The 17,935-nt window shown below is 38.9% G+C and overlaps 1 long non-coding RNA gene across 1 annotated transcript; it reads left to right on the top strand.

Annotated features, from left to right (window-relative positions):
• The first annotated feature begins 4,195 nt into the window (after positions 1–4,195).
• LOC129347907 (uncharacterized) lies at positions 4,196–12,813 on the top strand. Its single transcript, XR_008600247.1, has 4 exons — positions 4,196–4,631; positions 5,371–5,529; positions 6,407–6,703; positions 11,239–12,813. It is a non-coding gene; the product is annotated as an uncharacterized LOC129347907 (long non-coding RNA).
• Positions 12,814–17,935: the final 5,122 nt, after the last annotated feature.

Genomic DNA, 17,935 nt, shown 5'->3' with positions numbered 1-17,935 from the left:
TGGGCCGAGGGAGGGGGAGAGTTGTGGGAGGATGCGTCGGACGGGCGATACGGCGGCACCTTTTCAGCTGAAAAAGGAGCTATCGAGCAGCCTTGCTCATTACCAGTAGCTCAGAGTGGAACTGCTGTTCAGAAAAACAAAAATGGCTCTCTGATCCTGCACTCTCTTTTCTCTCCACAACTCCTCAAGCCCCACACAACAGATGAAATAACAGTCTTCTCCTCCAACAAAGCAACTATACTCTGTCTGGAGAGTTTACATGAAAGGCAGGCAGTACTGACTGAAGGGCAACAACAGGGCTGACTTTAGTGTCAGCTCTGATCTTACAATGTCAAACCTGAAAACCTCGGGGAGACGAGCACACTCATAGCCCTAGTGCAATCTATCTGCAACAATGAAATATTGATGAAATGTTGATTCATAAAATTATCAGTAAAAATATGGCGTCAGAGTTCAGGGAGCCTCAGAGAAGGTAGCAAGAATAACTCAGCGCACCGTGGCAGGCAGACTAAGGTAGTGTGAGGGAACAGAGTGGAGCCTGTAGCTGCCACAAAGACAGACATTTCAGTAGAAAGAAGCATGAATATTGGGATTGCATCACAAAAAAGGTGAAAAACACAACCTGACTGCAAAGTTTTAGGGGGTGATATCGCTTCGGCTTGCTTCTTGTGCTTTAAAACCGCCAAAAGATCACTTAATGTATACACACACGGACAGCATTGTTGGTATCCTTGCGTTAAAGAAATAAACACAACAATGGTCACTGAAATAACCTCAAACTGACAAAAAGAAAATTAATAAAACAGGCCTGGACAAAAATGATGGTAACCAAAACTTAATATTTTGTTGTACAACCTTTTGATGCAATCACTGCCATCAAGTGATTTCTGTAACTCTCAGTGAGACTTCTGCACCTGTTGATGTGTATTTTGGTCCACTCCTTTTTGTGTCTGTGAACATAGAGCTGATGTGATTTGTCAAAAAGCTCCAGTTTCGTCTCATCTGTCCAAAGTACATTCTCCTAGAAGCATTGTGGCTTGTCAACATGTATTTTGGCAAACTCCAGTCTTGTTTTGTTATGACTTCTGTCAACAGTGGTGTCCTCTTCGGTCACCTTCCATTAAGTCCACTTGTTCAAACAGCGACGGATAGTGTGATCTGACACTGATGTACCTTCACCTTGGAGTTCACCTCTAATCTCTTTGAAAGATGTCCTGGGCTCTTGGGTTACCATTCGTTCCATCCGTGTCTTCAATTTGTCTTGCCGCCACGTCCAGGGAGGTTGGCTACAGTCCCATGGACCTTAAACTTCTAAATAATATGTTCCACTGCCACAGGAACATCAAGCTGCTTGGAGATAGTCTTATAGCCTTTACCTATAACATGCTTCGCCATGATTTTCTCTCTAATCTCCTGGAACAACTCTTTCCTTAGCTTTCTGTGGTGCATGTTCAGTGTGATACCAAACAGCTCAGTGACCACTTTTCACCCTCTAAATGGGCCGACTGACTGATTACAAGTTTGAAAACTCCTTTGATGCTACTTACAGGACCCACCTTAGTATAACATGTCCCAATGGTCAAATTATTTTCAATGTTTTCTAGGGGTGCCATCATTTTTGTCCAAGCCAGTTTCATTAGTTTTTTTTTTTTTTTTTTTTAATGATTATGTTGAACCACAATTCAAAAGCAATATCTGGTTTTCGTTAGTTAATTTTCAGTAATTTTTTATTTATTTTTGTCAGTTTGAGGTTATTTCAGTGACCACTGTGTACTTTTTCTTTCTTTAGCCGAAGGGTACCGACAATTTTGTCCGTGTGTATTTAAAACTTACATTTTTCAGGTGCACTGATGTGGTAAAATCTGTTAAAGGCCACTTGAACTGGTATGCTGACTTCTGAATGCAGCTGCAACACCGAAATATTTCATTCGAGAGTCAGGTGAGTGGTGCTCCTTGCACCTGCTGCCTGATGATGGGTTTGTGCATCCGTCTTCTATTAATATTCCGTAAAAATGTTTGCCAGCACAGATGCAGAGTACAAACAAACCTTGGAAGTGATATTGAATTGTTTATTTGGTCACATGTGGCATTTGTGTTGTTGGAAGGTCAGCAGGGAAGCTAGTTCTAACCTAGAATACCTGCAGAGCATACCACACAAACAGCACTTAATGTGTCGAGTACAGTAAACAACAACGCTGTCAGAAATAGCTCGGGGTGCTCTCTGTACGTCATACATATGCACAGCAGTGCTTCAGGTTGTCCTGGCGATGTGTGGTTGCTGGGGTAACTTGGTTTAGGATCTAGAAAAGCCAGTCGACCCAAGGTCATTATAAAAGATGGTGAACTGTAGGAGAATGAGGAAATGAGAACAGACAGAAAGAGAGAATACATTAAGAGCAGCTTGGCCAGACACAGAAATAAGGTTTCTTTCACACCATTTCTTTCTTTGTGATGCACCAGTTTTGCTTTGCTGTGGACAAAATCAAAAATACCTCATCTCAAACGGTTGTGAAATAGACATTTCGGAATAGGAAATCATTTGAAGGAGGATACAGAGATGCACACACCAATGCAAAATGTGTCCAGCTTTAAGACAGATGATTGCGTTTTCTCTCAGAATTTGGGAAGAATGGATGCGAAACAAATCTTACTACAAACCTGTAGGATTAGTTCTGCTAGGAGTCCGTGCTGGACACAACAGCTTAGGCCGCTAAGACTAAAACTGTCATTGGAAGCCTGCTGAGGAGTCGACACAGGTAGAAAAAAAAGGAGTGGTTAGTCAGGCCTTTCTGATTAAGAAAAACAAAAAGTGAGGAAAAGTTAAGGGAAAGTAAAACTGCATGAGGAGGAGGATGCTACAGTAGCTGCAAAAGGTTGATGATGCCGCCTACCGAAGACACACATGCACACATCTCATTTACAACTCCAAATCTTCAAGGGGCAATTTCATTCCATCAACTAAAAACACTGGCTCCCTTATCACTTCTCAGACAGCGCGGCTCATTCGCTCAGAGCTAAGTTTATGCATACAAATTCACTACTTAACTTGCTAATGAAAGACCCCCATCCTTTGCCTTTAAAAAAAAAACCTCAGCAGACAAACGTAACAATGGCTTGGAACGAACGCCGAGCGAATTCCCCGGTTAGAGTCGATGACAGCAGCCCCAGTAAACAACAAGGTAACACAAAACTGGCACCTCGGCACTTGGAGATGTAATTACAGGAGCCGCGACATCTGTGCTACTGTCTGTGCAGCGATGTAATGAGACCGAGTCGACGACAAGCAGTTTTTCAGTGTTTGTTCTTGAATGACATGAGGTACAAAGCCAGGGCTCCCCACACCTCTCCCAAAAGGTGGGCAGGAGCATGACGAGGGGGACATGATACAGGAATAATTTACTGAGATGGATTCTGATTTCTTTTTTAAAAGCAGACACTGAGGAGCTGGTCTATATGCAGGAGGTGTGGGAAGGAATATTAACAAAGCGAGGGAAATGGGGATCATTTTACGATAGCAGTGTATACGTTTGGGTCAACAAATACATGCCATAGGTATCCTGCTGAGGGGTTTAATGGAAATGCAGGGGTGGTCAAACTACAGACAGCATAGATACTGATTTATTCCAGGTATGAGAACAAATTAATACAAAGTTTTGTGGCATTTAGGGTACACTAAAAGTGGATATTACAAAAGGATTTGAAGTGTAATTTGATTTTCATGAATTGCTCCATTTAAGGGTCATTGTATTTTCACAGCATGCAGTGGTGCTTGGACAATATTAATTTCCAATATTGCGGCAATAGGTCTGCCTGTTCCTTTTGATCCACCAAGAAAAGCTATTTCAAGTTTGTTGTGGAGGAATTTTTTTTGGCCTCCACAGCCGTGACTTCAACCTTGATCAGCACCATTGTTATGAACAGACATGCAGTCTGTGAGCCAAGCTTTACTGCCACCGTCAGTTACCAAGCTCACAACTGCTATTGAGGCCGAATGCGAGCAAATCCCTGCAGCCAGGTCTCAAAATCCTGTGAGAGTGAATGCTTTTATAAGAGGACCCATGGCCTCATTAGGGTCAGGGGGGTTGGAGTCGATCTCAGCTGACTTGGGGTGAAGGCAGGGGACACCCTGGACCACTGTTCCCTCTAAGCTGCGCGCGTGCGCAATTGTGCACTGCTGACACGGTCTCTGCGCACAGAAAATCTGCGCTGCGCACAAAAAAAAATAATCCAACCTAAATTGTAAATAAAATAAACACGTAACAATTCATTCTGTGCTATTTTTCAATGTGAGTCAGTGAGTGACCGGTGACTGGCTGCTGCAGCCAATGATGCGATTCACATACGTATTTACCATAGACTGTATATAATGGTATTTACGCAGCTAATCAACGTCAGGCGTCCTTATGTGCAGCCATCGTTGTTCTCATAGATATGAATGAGTAGATAGGACACGCCCCTTTGAGCTGCGTGCTACAGCAAGGCTAAGCTAGTGGGGGAAAAGTTTCAGTGCATTCCGTTGATGTAGACGGCGTGAAAACGTAAACAACAAGTATGCCGGCTCACTGTGCTGCATACAGTTACACACTACGTCGTACGATTGAGACAAGGAAACTTGGAATGACTTTTCATAGGTAAGAAGAAGAAGTTTTTGGCTCTTTTTTCATTATGAAATCTTGTTGAGAGCTTCCAGTCTATGAGAGCTAACTAGTTAGCCACTAGCAAAATGCTAAGGTGAGCTAGCAGCTTGACAACCAAATACCAGACGATTAATAGTAGCTGTAGTATAGTTGTACAAGCAGTAGTAGTAATACTAAAAGTACAAGCAGCAGTAGTCCTCTGTGGGCTACCTGGTTGATCCTGCCAGTAGCATATGCTTGTCTCAAAGATTAAGCCATGCAAGTCTAAGTACACACGGCCGGTACAGTGAAACTGCGAATGGCTCATTAAATCAGCTGTTAGAGTCGTAGAAGTAGTATCAGCATTTGTAATAGTATTACAAGTTGTAGTAGCAGTGCCAGTATCAGCAGCAGTAGTGTACTCTCACTACTACTAGTAGTAGCCACATTGCTATTACTACCACCAATACTACCAATAGTAGTTATAAAGCCTAACTCATGTATATCCAGATTACAATCTATGTTCTTCCTCCAAACCCATTTTATGATTGGGATTACAGGCAGTTCTTTAGGACTGCTCTCAAATAATTGAAATGTTACTAAACAAGGTTATACTTATCAAATTAAATAGCTCTGGTCTCCAGTATATTGGCGAATTTGGTTCTTTGTACTTAATTTATTAGCATGATTTCTTTTTTAATATGTTGTGTACAGACTTAATTACTTCTCTGTCTACTTTTCTTACTCCATGTAGGTTTCCCAGAGACTATGGGTTGAGGAGGAATTGGAAGTTTGTCGGCTTAGACCTGGTGTCATTCCATCAGTGTTAAACTTCCCGGCTCATCTTGGAAGAGTACGTGCCAGAAAGACCACGACCAAGCAGCCTTGAGATCTTAGACAGCGTCTCCCTGAGGTGGGTGTCGACGGTGTTCACAGTCAGGTCTGTGGTAATCCCGTCAAAAAACAAAACAGAAAAAAATCTAGATTATAAATGAACATGTAACCAAAGCACTCTGTGTATAACGCCATAGTATAGGATGTAGTTCAGAAAATGTCAAAGTATAGTATGCTTTACTCAAGAATAACATAGTATGGCCTGTAGTTCATAGTACAGCATATCGGCAAAAAAACCCCATAGATTATTATGTGGTTCAAAAAGCCCAAAATGATAGGATGTTGCCTAAAATTGTCATGTATGATATGTGGTTCAAAAAATGTCATAGTGCAGTATATTGTCAAAATAGTATGTAATTCAAGAAAACATCAGAGTATAATATGTCATCTAAAAAATGCCATAGAATAATAATTTCATTGTAAAAATATAGTAACTTTTAAAACTGTTCGAATTCTTATATGTTGCTAAAAAAACAAAAAAACTAAAACAAAAAAAACGTCACAGTAATGTCAATTAAAAAAGCCTATAGTATAGCATGTCGCCCAACAAACATCATAGTATAGCATGTCGCTCTAAAAACGTCACAGTATAGCCTTTAGTCCACAGCTGTCAGTAGGTGAGGAGCAACACAAAAACAGTCCAAACGCTGGTTTCCAGAGGGTTAGACGAGAATTTATTTGAAAGAGTAAGTTTACAACAACACAACATGTGAGGGGGTTAAAAGCAAATGGGTGTTAGTAAAATAAAAATAAATCAACAGAACAGAAAAGATAATCAATATGAAAAAAAAAATCCTGTTCCTGTTCACCTCTTAAAACCCAAAAACACACCGCAGTAGCACCCTAAACTAAAACTACCAATAGGTTCCCTGTTTTCCTTTGTGAACAATTCAAAGGTCCCTCTCTATCTCCCCACACATCCACCAACCACTGGAACACATCTCCAAAGTTCTGCTGGACCAGCTCAGCTTCCCCTCAGAAGAAGTGGTGCCACCTGCCAGATGAAGGAGCCTTTTGAGAGGCAGCTGGCATCGTGATTGGACTGTACTTTGGTCTGTTCCAATCCAGCTTCAGCTCCAGAGACGGCAGGCGGGACGAGTCAACGGAGGCCGGATGGACGAAGGTATGCAGCTGAGTACAATCCAGAAAACAGCAGAGGAGTAGTGCAGCAGCCCAGAGCCAGAACAAGCAGAGTAGCATCGTATGTCTTTTAGAAAACATCTTAGTATAGCCTTTGGGATGAAAAAACGCTATCATATACATCGTATATTGTACAAATAACAAGTCAAAGGAAAGAGACATACATTGTAGAATTGTAGTAATTGTGGGCTGACTGATTTACTGATTATCAATATTTTATTTTTTACTGATTTACGGTAATAAATACATTTAAAAATGGTGCTACTTTGTCTCTGAACCTTTATCTACCTGTGGTCGCTCTGTCTTCTGGAGTGATTTGATTGGTTATACGTCACAAATAAAACTCCTTTAACTTAACATCTGTAAACAAAACAAAAACGTATCAACAAAGTTTTCTGTTAGAATTTGTGTTCTTGTAAGTTTAACTCCAAGATTTTAAATACTTTCATTTACTGCAAATGAATATCTACTCCAAATGTCTCACTAATAATCATTATCAGCCTTATAAACCCACAAAACACCCCTCTATACTCGACCACACTTAGTACAGTCTGGTTCCCCCTTCTATAAATCTGCTTGGAATCTTCCACTTCCTGTTTGTCAAAGTGGCCTTCTACCTGGACAGGTTTTGTTGGAGCTCATGCAACAAACATTTTGGGTAACTGCACTTTAATATGGATGGATGACACTGAATTAGAGTCTGTTTTAATGAGACTGAGTTAAGATGTGTAGCTCTGTCATTAAATGGTAAATTATTTCTCAGAATTCACAGAGAAAAGTCTGAAATGTTTGCTAGGTTAGCGTCCCACATGTTCTTTGGCTCAGCTAAAGCTAACTCTCTCCAACTTCTGGATCTCTTGAGTTGCTTGTTAAAATATCTTGCTGTAGGTGCTGAAGCTCAGAAAGTCTGAGATGTTTGTTCAAAATAAGCTCATTCTCAAGTCTTCTCTGAACTGTCCTCTTTTGTTTGAACTTTCCCTAAACTTAGGAGTTAATGAAAGAGCAGCACATCCAGACTCAGTCTCATTTATGTAGAGATTAAACTTCAGTGTCATTCATTGATGGTAAAGTGCAGTTTTTCAAATGTTTGTTGCACATGCTCCCGACCAAACCAGTCCAGGTGGAAGACGATGTGAAGAGAAAGCTCCAGAGGATGAATATCACACATTTACATTGGAAATAAATGACCTTTAATTAGACATTGTCAGCAAAAGTTGGATTTCCCTTTGTTGAGTGCTTTGTTGATGTTGGTTTATAAATGTTTTCTGACACTCGGCCCCAAAGATTAAAACCTTCTACGGCTCACAAGCTGCAACAATTCACACATTATCAACTATCTTTCTGACTAAACTAAGATAAAAAGTGAAAAACTGCCTGATTCCTGCATTATGAATGTAAATCTTTTTGGTTTTTATAACCGTAAACTGAATATATTTGGGCTTGACATTTTATAAACCAAAACAATAAATGAATTACTGGAGAAAACGACAGATTATTCGATTTTTAAAATTAATGGACAAAGAAAATGTGTTTTCTAACATATATGGCTGAATTACTCCAACATTACAAGATACATACAATTTTAATTCAATTTTATTTATATAACGCCAATTACAGGTCAAATTATCTCAAGACACTTTATTTTTATATTTTTTGTCATATTTAAAATATGACAAAGTAAGAAATTTAAACCTCTTGACTAATCCAATTTATTATTTAGTTTTTAAGAGACTAATTGACAATTAAAATAACTTTCTCCACTAAAACTAATAAACATGAGGTCAAATAGAAGGAAGAGTTTTAAATACTGCAGTCCCACGATGGCAAGAATAAAGTTTCTCAACAAAAACTAAATCTGCTGGTGGATTCCATGAAAGTCCTAATAAAGGATAATAAAGTGTGATACTAAAGGTTTGTGGTGCTAAAAATCTCAAAGATATGAAGTTGAACATCTGGATGGAGGTTGATAAAAGTTGACCTTCTTTCATTTCTCTGGAGCGACTCCATGGATTTTATGGATGGTGGTTAAAGACCTGCTCTTCTAGTCGTCTTCCTTCTAGTAGCTGTAAAAAGTCAGTCCATCCTGGCCGACTTCAACACCTCTTCATGACAACTTGTTCTGCCTCCGACCTGGTGGAAACTCCAGAAACTGGGGAAAACCTGTGGAGACTCGAAGAACTCGTGGAGACTCGAAGAACTCGTCGGGCGGGGGAAGGCGTGGTGGGTGGTGGGGGGGAGGTGGGGGAGTAGAGGGGGGAGGCCGCCACCCACCTCCCCGCCTACTCTCCGCCCTGACTCCACCCAGGCTCCGCCTTGGCTCCGCCCATGTGGTCACTTCAGCAACTACGATGCCAAAGGGACGACGAATTTATTTCTTTGTATCTGATCTGTAGCTCAGTGAGTTAAGGATTTGCCTATGGAGCTGCAGGTCGCTGGTTCAAGACCAGACCCTTCTTAAAGTTTTCTCAAAATCCTGACAAAGACAAAGAAAGAAAAGTGCCAGTGGCGGGTCTCGAACCTGCGACCTTCCACTCTGTAGTCTCTCTTCTTATCCCCCTGAGCTATTCGCTCAGATACTAATTCTTCTTTTTTTTGCGCATTTATCATCTATTTTTTGTCGTTTTCGATTTTTTTTTTAACTCGGGTCTCGACTCGACCGTTTTTCTCAGGAGGTGGGACTTCAGCCTTTGTGCTGGAGGGTTGAACCCTCAGTTCCAAGACTTTCCAAAGCCTCCACACCTCCTGAGTCCTCAGGACCTGAGCTTTCACACAGTCTGAGGGCTGAAATTTTCTAAGTTCCACAGTAGTTCTCTGTTAGTTTGAACCTTCAGACAGTCTGAGGACTGAAATTTTCTAAGTCCCACAGTGGTTCTCTGTTCGTTTGAACCTTCAGACAGTCTGAGGACTGAAATTTTAAAAGTTCCTGAGTACTTCTCTGTTAGTTTGAGCTTTCAGACAGTCTGAGGGCTGGTATCTTCTAAGTTCCTGAGTAGTTCTCTGTTCGTTTGAACCTTCAGACAGTCTGAGGACTGAAATTTTCAAAGTTTCTCAGTACGTCTCTGTTAGTTTGAACTTTCTAGTTAACAGAAGCCTTAAAACTTGTGACCATGAGTCTTGATTTCACATTTAGATCATCCATCTGAGTTCTTCTCAGACTTTCACCTGTGGGTTTTTTAGAAATCCTGAACAAACTTTGATTCTCTTCACTGAACAGTAAAGTTTGTGGAGATCAGAAGGTAACATTAGTTTGATCGTTGCCTTCAACTACTAGTAGACTTTATCTGGAAATCAGTTTTCTGAAATGAGTTCTTAGTAAATCTGTCCACAATCAAACCAAGAACATAGAAAGAGGAAATGTTTGAAGAAACAACGATGTTTTCATTTCAGACTAGAAAATACTTTAAGGCCTTTATCTGTTTTTGCTCTTTTGATCATTTTATTGTTTCTTCTGTTTAATTTGATATTCTAAAGTTTAACTGGTGCCCTTTCAAAGGTTTTATCTTTAGTTTGAGTCTTCTTAAATGTTTAGTTTTGCTATTTTCTCACCTTTTATTCTCTTCTAATGTCTGATCTGATTTCGAAATGTTTTGTCTTTTTAATGTTTAATTGTTGTTTTTTCAAATGTTTTATCAGCTTGTTTGAAAAATTTCCTTTTCTTTCCCAATGTTTAATTTTTCGATTAAATCTTTAAGGTTTTCTTTTTAAATGTTTTACCACCTTTTAATGTTTAATTTTCTTTTTTAATGCTTCATTGTATTTTCTGTTTAATTCCTATTTAAAGTTATATTGTCTTTAAGATTTAATTTTCTAATTAAACATTAAATTTTTTAATTAAATGTTTTGACTTTTAAAGGTTTAATAATCTAATTACATGTCTTGTATTTTTCTAAATGTGTAATATTCTTGTTTAATTGTATTTTTTAAATGTTTAATTATCTAAAATATTTCATCTTTAATGTTTAATACTTTTGTTTAAAATTTTTTGTTTAAAATTTTTTGTTTAATTTCATAATTACAAGCTTTGTATCTTCCGTTTAATTATCTAATTAAATATTTTGTCTAATATAATTTAATTGTATTTAATGTTTAATTTTCTTTTTAAAAGTTTTATTTTATTAATGTTTTTTTTCCCTTTGATTTAATTGCTTTTTTACTGTAGTTTATTTCTTTAATCTTTTTTTCTGTCAAGATTTTAACCCCAACCTTAAAAATGAAACAAACCCTTAAATCACAATGAAAATACTTCTGTTGTCACAATCAGGAGTTAGTCAATTATTCAGTTTATCAATTCAACTTTATTTGTTTAGCACCTTTCACACAGATTACAAAACTAAACAAGCAAAGAGAAAAAACTATGCTAAAACTATGATTAAAACTCAAAAACAAACAAAAAAAAATGATTTAACATCGTAATAAAATATGTGTCCAGGGGATGGAGGGAGTTTATTGAAGTCTTCTTGGGCTCACATGGTAAATCATTTTAAAATATAAACTTGATACTCAGTCTAAGGAAACTGCAGAGCAACAGAAGAACCAACAATATCTCCTGTTTTCTCCTTTAATGAGTCGACTCTTCTTGTGCTTTCAGACCAAAGAACTACAGACTCTTCACAACCTGCTCAAACTCTTGGTACAGGACCTCACCACACGGGTCAAGAAGGTTTCCGTCTCATTTCTACTCTGAAGCTCACCTTCTCCTGCTCAAACTGCTGACAAATGTTTCTGCTGCTCTAAAGTCTGGTCTCCAGAACTTCCTAAAAACTCTCAAAGTCTCTTCTGCTGCAGACTGCTTTGTAGAACTGTTCCAGAAAACCTCACTAAACCACACGGAGGAGCCTCAAGATAGTCGTCCAAATGAACCTGTACAAAAACCAAACTAGCACAACCCAAACGCTAAAGTCTCCTGCAGCCTACCAGAGAAGCTCTGAGAACAGAGAATCAGGACAGGAACTCTTACCTTCTGGACAACCAACGTTGGTTCTCAAAGAAGAATACAGAATGTGTCTGACCAAAAACCTCTCAAGACTCACTACAGCCAAGATAAAGACACAACTCACCTGCACCAAATCCACTAATCACTGCACACATTAGTACCATGTGCTAACTGTGGCTAAAGAACCACATTTACCAAGACAACTATCCAGTACAAAGCCCTGAAACACACCAAGAAACACATTAAAGATGATTTTACTGCTGGAAGCTGCAAGCCAACGCCTAAAGAACAAACTAAAGCAAAGGAGTCAAACCCGGTTCAGTAGTGAAGAGAAACAGAGGAAATGTTGGTCTGCAGCTAAATAAAGCAGGAAGACACTGAGCTGCTCAGGTGTTCCTGATAACACCAAGCTGCTCAGGTGTTCCTGATAACACCAAGCAGCCACCTGGACAGCCAATAGGAACACAGCTTCCTGGAAGTCCAGAGGGCTGGGTTAGTGAATGAAATTTAATTTAAAGTTGAAGCAGAAAGTTAACAAAGAAAGTTGAAAACCACCTTCTGATACCTGAAATCTCTGAGTTTTCACACAAAGAACACCTGAACATGTCAAACTGGTTCCACAGTAGAACCATCATTGTAAAAACGTCATAGTATGGTGTGTTGCTCAAAAAACATTAGGACCCGGCTGTCAGGGGACAAACATGTAAGAAACATGAGAACAGAGAGAACCCAACCAGTAGGTCACAGTTTATCATCCCCCAGTCATCTCCTGAAGTCCATATGGTGAGAGACATCAGGATCTGGTTGTTAATTTACCAGAGGATGCTTATAATCATGCTGATGTGGTCTGTACTCTACAGTATTTTAGTGACTCAATAAATGCCTAAGTTGTTTTTTTTTTAATGCTTTTCAGTTTTTAATAAACATTTAACAGCCTATATGTAATCAATAAATGGCCTTTGCCTATCTTAAGAAAAACTCACTCAGAACTCTGATATGTTAACAATACTAAATAAATCAATAAATACATGCATACACACAAAAATAAGTTAATACATTAACTGTGTTAAGATAAGATTTAGATTTTTAAAAAAGTTGTTTATGTTTTTGCAGAATCCAGTATTGCCCACTGGTTGGTCATTACATTTTGTTAGTTTGATTTCACTGTTTAAAATGATGCCACCTCTTTTCAGACAGAACCTGTGATAATAAAACAATACAAAATTTTTAGTTCCGTGTTAATAAAGCACTTAAAGCTTTAAGTATGGCGAAATGCTTTTTTCAAAATTAAATATATCACTCCTTAGGTGGTAGTGGCCCCAAGTTCAGTAAAGTTGGAAAGATATTCACAGATTCGGACTTCCAGCATCAATAACTCATTAGATATAGGTTGTCAAAACATAAACGGTGCCTCTTTCCCATTGTTGCAAGGCAGACAATGTGCTACAAGCCCAGTTTTATCAAAAGTAGCTCTCTTTCATGCTACAGGAATAACATTGGTGTCTATGGAGTGAACAGGGTCCGTCTGCAATTTGCAAAACCGCTGCAACAGTAAAGAGAGACAAATATTCAATAACTTCACTCTTATACATTGTAGTGTCACTAAAATCACTGCAGCCTTCAACTGGCTCCTGTTGACAAAGTGTTTTAACAGAAATGTAAATGCTGTAATTTGATTCTTTTAATGAACCATGTAACTTGAATGGATGTGATGCTGGTGTGACCACAGTGCACACGTCTGATGTTGCTCACAGTGGTCCAAGGGACGCTCAGGGAGTTTGTGTGTTTGCTCACACTCAGGAAAAATTAGAGGGAACATTGCCCTGGACAGGTCACCAGTTTATCACAGGACTACATATAGAGACAAACAATGATACTCACATTCACATCTACAGAAAATTTAGTTACCAATTAACCTCAGCAGTTTTTTGGACTGTGGGATGAAACTGGAGCATCCAGACAAAATCCACACATGCACAGGGAGAACATGGAAACTCCATGCAGAAAGATCCCGGGAAGGCTGGGACACAGACCAGGGATCTTCTAGCTGCAAGGCAAGAGTGCTAACTACTGTGCAGCCCACTCTTCCACTTGTGAATTTAGTAATGATGATGACAGCAAAGCCTGGCTCACAGATTGCATTTCTATTCATGATAACGGTGCTGATCAAGGTTCAGGTTGGAGCTGTAGAGGCTAAAAAGTACTTCCACAACAAACTTGGAACACATTTTCTTGATGGATCAAAGGGAACAGGGAGGCCTATTGTTGCAATATTGAAAACCAACAGTGTTCAAGTACCACTGCATGCTGTGGAATTAGAATGACCCTTTAAATGAAACCAAGGGCCCCAAGTTAGAACAATGAAACTTTCTATATGAATATACTTCAGATTATTGCATCCATTCCACATGACTAACTGGCTCTTAAACAATCTGAACTCAGCTCTGATGTTCAAGAACTAAACAAAACTTTACTTGATACCTAAACTCAAAATAGGGCTGGTTCACTCACAGCAGAAACTAGTTCTTTCAAACTTTTTTCTTTTTTTGAATGATCCCCTGTATCAAAGTAAATAATTCAAACAGCAGCACCATACAGGTGAGAGCCATGAAAAGGTTACAACCACTATGATAATGAGCTGACCACTGAGAAACTTCTCGTTAAAAGGCATCACGCAGGTTCTGGTAGGTTCAGATTTAAATCAACTCTGCAGCGAGTAATATTCACGTGGAGTTCTTTGGTTTCAGGTTAAGATTCCTCATTAACCCTCCGATCCAACATCGTACTGTGTCTTTAGAGTTCATAAATGCCAGGCGAGAGGATGGTATTTTCAAGGAGGCTGAAAAAACAACCCTTCTGTAAAGACAACAATGTGGAGAAAACACTCCTGTGCCAGCTCCGCATTTGGCAAAGGCCAAGGGGAGAAATTGTCAAATCTACAATTTATTTGACAAGATGGATTTTTTGAGAAGGTCTGGTTGATTTCTTTTTTTTTTTTTTTTTTTTTGGAGATAACTCCATTCTGGGTGGAAAGGCATCTGCTGTCTGTCAGAGTAACAAAAATAAACACAGACAGAAAGCCAGACCGGGAGACAGGAACACCTAAAACACTGTAGGTCCGTCCGTCACCGGCAAAGCAGCCAAAACCTGCCAACTGGAAACACACATTTGTTGCCAGGCAACACCGGTGACATCAGCAAGCTTCATCATCAACCCCCTCCACCCACTCTTTTCCAATGGCACTTGGGTCTTAAAATAGCTCTGAGATTATCATCAGGCTTCAAAATGGGAGAAAATTTCTCATATGCACATATGCAAGGGGAAGTGAGTTTTACTGTGAGTGGCGTCAGGTGGCTCAAATATAGACCATGCATGGATGGAGTGTCTACGGAAGGGTGGTTAATTTATGTGTATAGATCTGAGTATATATGAAAGCAGCCTGTAAATTGAGGCAAAATGATAATAATTAAAGTTGGAAAGATGGAGGAGGAAAAAAAAGGAGTTGTCTGGGTTGGGGATGAATCAGCACATGAAATGACAGACGGAGGCTGAAATGATTGAAGTGATTGAGTCTGCTCCACATGGGAGTAACAAGCACACAAATCACTTTCACTTTGTGTCAGAAAGCTCTTCCCTCCTGCACTAGCAGGAGTAAAAAAGTGATCTAAATTGCTCAAATTCTTGTCAATGAACTTGTTAGCATGATTAAATGTTTCCAGAAAAGAAAGTGTAAGTTAAAGTTGCATGCAAATGCTGACACAAAAGATGAAACCAGCTTGTGTGATGAAAACTATATACAGGGGATCCTCGAGTTCATGATGATTTTTTTTTTTCAAAGAAAACCTTTCTGGAGTGTTTTTCACTACCTCCTTTACATTATTTCATCATATGGCACATTTTTACAACATGTTTGAAAAATGGCATTTTTTTTCGACATAGTATAGTAAGGCGTTTTTTTTTGCGCCAAAATTCATGATGATTTTTTTTTTTTCAAAGAAAACCTTTCTGGAGTGTTTTTCACAGCCTCCTTTACATTATTTCATCATATGGCATGTTTTAACAAAATGTTGAAAAATTGCATTTTTTCAATAGTGTTTTTCACTATGATGCTTTCGTCACATTTTGGACGATAAAGCAGGGAAGACCTGTAGTAAATGGTCATTACCTGGAATCAAACCTGCATCTCTGAAGCAGTTCTGTTCATGAGTCGCCCTCTCAACCAGTTGCGCTACCTGGGCAGCTGTTTTCCGCAATTTGGACGACATACTAAACTATGACGTTTTTTCCACATTTTGGACGACATACTAAACTATGACTTTTTTTTCAACATTTTGGACGACATACTAAAGTATGACGTTTTTGTCACATTTTCGACGACATAATAAACTATGACGTATTTGTCCCATTTTGGACGACATACTAAACTATGACGTTTTTGTCACGTTTTGGACAACAAAGCAGGGAAGACCTGCAGTAAAAGGCCATGACCTGGAATCGAACCTGCGTCTCTGAAACAGTCTTGTTCATGAGTCACCCTCTCAACCAGTTGCGCTACCTGAGCACCCGTTTTCCACATTTTGGACGACAGACTAAACTATGACTTTTTTTTCAACATTTTGGACGACATACTCAAGTATGACGTTGTTGTCCCATTTTGGACTAAATACTGAACTATGACGTTTTTGTCCCATTTTGGACGACATACTAAAGCATGACGTTGTTGTCCCATTTTGGACGACATACTAAAGTATGACATTTTTATCACATGTTGGACGACATACGTTTTCACATGTTGAAAATTGACATTTTTCGACATAGTATAGTAAGGCGTTTTTTTTGCGCCAAAATTCATGATGGTTTTTTTTTTCCAATGAAAACCTTTCTGGAGTGTTTTTCACGCCCTCCTTTACATTATTTCATCATATGGCACGTTTTTACAACATGTTTGAAAAATGGCATTTTTTTTTTGACAGTATATAAAGGCGTTTTTTTTGCGCCAAATTCATGACGTTTTTTTTTTCAAAGAAAACCTTTCTGGAGTGTTTTTCACGCCCTCCTTTACATTATTTCATCATATGCCACGTTTTTACAACATGTTTGAAAAATGGCATTTTTTCAATAGTGTTTTTCACTATGATGCTTTCGTCACATTTTGTGACGATAAAGCAGGGAAGACCTGTAGTAAATGGTCATTACCTGGAATCAAACCTGCATCTCTGAAGCAGTTCTGTTCATGAGTCACCCTCTCAACCAGTTGCGCTACCTGGGGACCTGTTTTCCGCAATTTGGACGACATACTAAACTATGACGTTTTTTTCCACATTTTGGACGACAGACTAAACTATGACTTTTTTTTCAACATTTTGGACGACATACTCAAGTATGACGTTGTTGTCCCATTTTGGACTAAATACTGAACTATGACGTTTTTGTCCCATTTTGGACGACATACTAAAGCATGACGTTGTTGTCCCATTTTGGACGACATACTAAAGTATGACATTTTTATCACATGTTGGACGACATACGTTTTCACATGTTGAAAATTGACATTTTTCGACATAGTATAGTAAGGCGTTTTTTTTGCGCCAAAATTCATGATGGTTTTTTTTTTCAAAGAAAACCTTTCTGGAGTGTTTTTCACGCCCTCCTTTACATTATTTCATCATATGGCACGTTTTTACAACATCTTTGAAAAATGGCATTTTTTTTCGACATAGTATAGTAAGGCGTTTTTTTTGCGCCAAATTCATGATGTTTTTTTTTTCAAAGAAAACCTTTCTGGAGTGTTTTTCACGCCCTCCTTTACATTATTTCATCATATGCCACGTTTTTACAACATGTTTGAAAAATGGCATTTTTTCAATAGTGTTTTTCACTATGATGCTTTCGTCACATTTTGGACGATAAAGCAGGGAAGACCTGTAGTAAATGGTCATTACCTGGAATCAAACCTGCATCTCTGAAGCAGTTCTGTTCATGAGTCACCCTCTCAACCAGTTGCGCTACCTGGGGACCTGTTTTCCGCAATTTGGACGACATACTAAACTATGACGTTTTTTTCCACATTTTGGACGACAGACTAAACTATGACTTTTTTTTCAACATTTTGGACGACATACTAAAGTATGACGTTTTTGTCACGTTTTGGACGACATACTAAACTATGACGTTTTTGTCACGTTTTGGACAACAAAGCAGGGAAGACCTGCAGTAAAAGGCCATGACCTGGAATCGAACCTGCGTCTCTGAAACAGTCTTGTTCATGAGTCGCCCTCTCAACCAGTTGCGCTACCTAGGCACCCGTTTTCCACATTTTGGACGACAGACTAAACTATGACTTTTTTTTCAC

The sequence above is a fragment of the Amphiprion ocellaris genome, chromosome 21 (assembly GCF_022539595.1).
Source record: "Amphiprion ocellaris isolate individual 3 ecotype Okinawa chromosome 21, ASM2253959v1, whole genome shotgun sequence".
NCBI classification, from domain to species: Eukaryota; Metazoa; Chordata; class Actinopteri; family Pomacentridae; genus Amphiprion; species Amphiprion ocellaris.
This window is presented reverse-complemented; position numbering and strand designations above follow the sequence as displayed.